Genomic DNA, 2,175 nt, shown 5'->3' with positions numbered 1-2,175 from the left:
TAAAGGTCAACAACATCGACCTATATACACCTAATGCGACCTATATATCTTTATATACAAGCACTAAATACGTGCGCCCACAGACGTTTACATATCTACACATACGCACACAAATACCACGATAGTACACATGCATAACAGCAGATCGAGAAGGCCAGCCTGTTAGAAAGAGCAGCCAAATTTTCCTCAAATGACTATCTACTGTCTAAATAAAAAGAACAAAAAAAGGGAATGGACACCTTGATAATGTACTTCTGAATTTTTTGTAAAAACCTCTTATTATAATCACGGATAGTGTTATGAAACGCTTATTTTTACCACCGGTTATAGGTATCTAATATTTTCCAAAGTGACCACTGTACGTGGTTTGTATACATACATACCTACATACATACATACATACATACATACATAAATACACACATACATACATACATACATACATACATACATACATACATGCATACATACATACATACATGCATGCATACATACATACATACATATATATATACACACATACTACATACGTTCTACATACATACATACACACACACACCACACATCACCACACATCTATATATAATATATATATATATATATATACATACATATTTATATATATATAATATATAGTATTTCAATATATATACATATTATCTATATATATATATCCATTTATATATCATATATATATATAGAATGTATATATATATATATATATATATAATATATATATATATATATACATTTAGTTATATATATATATATATATATATACATATACTTGTGTGGTGTGTGTGTGTGGTGTGTTGTGTTTGTGCATATATATTCATATGAATGTATTTGTGCGTGTGTATCTGGAAAGCCGTTCATTGTAATCACGGATACTGTCATCAGCAGTGTTACCAGAGTTAGTGGGTCTCAAACACTCAAGATAATCAATTTTCTATTTTTGCTTAACACATATATACCCCTCGTTGCGTTTTCGCAACGCAAAATCTTCTCCTACGTGTTTGGATATGGACTCACCGGGAAGCATCTGACTGAGCATACGAAATGCTCAGTAGGTAGTCGATACCTGTAACTAACAGTTGCATGCTGTCCTACTCTTCCAGATTGTGAAAGCTTACCGTAACGTTTAATCTAAATACAGTGAAAATTTTTTTATGGGCATATACGGGTTAATGTTGTCAGACGATTATTGTCGTCCAAATATTTCCGTTTTAAGAGATCGCTATAAGCGGCTTCCACTATATAGAAAGAGGCGGGAATAACGAACACTTTTCATCATACGTCTGCTTCTTCGGTCCTGATCCTGAGCTTAACAACAATAATAGCAACAATGGTGTGTGCAGATTTATTCACTTTGTGTCAAACGTACATATGCATCATATAGATATATAACATACGTAGGAGCAGGCATGGTTGCATAATTAAGCTCGCTTTGCGACAGCGTGGTTTCGGGATCTGTCCAACCACGTGGAACCTTGGGCAAGTGTCTTCTACTATAGCCCCGAACCGATCAAAGCCTCGTGAGTGGCTTTGGTAAATGGAAACATTGTGGAAGCTCATTGTATGTGTGAGTGTGTGTGTATGTGTGTGTGTGCGTGTGGGTCTGTATATGTTTTTGTTTGTCCATCAACTCTGCATATAAACCGGTGTTGGCTTGTTTACGTCCCCAAAGGTAAGAAGAAATCCGATGGAATAAGTACCAAACTTTAATAAAAAAAAAGAGAAGGTACATATATAACACTGAATTTCCGGACTATGATGGTCTTGAACTTCTTATAATCCGCACTAATTTACACTAATTATTTATGTGAATTTGCTGTTAGTTTAACTTAGATTATGTTGACTAGACTGGACATCCATAGTTCGAAAATATCTGTAATCCAGAAAGATTTTGGAACATAATTCTGGAAAATCGATGTTGTTTATGTGATGGGGGGGGGGTTCGGTTTGTCCGACTGAAATCCTTAAAGGCGGTGCCCCAGCATGGCCGCTGTGCAATGAGTAAAACAAATAGAAGATAAAAGGCACACGCGCCCGCGCACCCTCGTTGTCCCATTTGTTATAAGTTTTATCCTACCTCATCCCAAATGCCAATCAGGTGATTGAAGCAATTAAAACGCGCACACATACACACAAGCAAGCTGGCATACACACATATAC

Source organism: Octopus sinensis, linkage group LG22, assembly GCF_006345805.1.
Source record: "Octopus sinensis linkage group LG22, ASM634580v1, whole genome shotgun sequence".
In the NCBI taxonomy this organism is placed as follows: domain Eukaryota; kingdom Metazoa; phylum Mollusca; class Cephalopoda; order Octopoda; family Octopodidae; genus Octopus; species Octopus sinensis.
The sequence above is the reverse complement of the archived record's forward strand: the minus strand, read 5'-3'. Positions refer to the sequence as shown.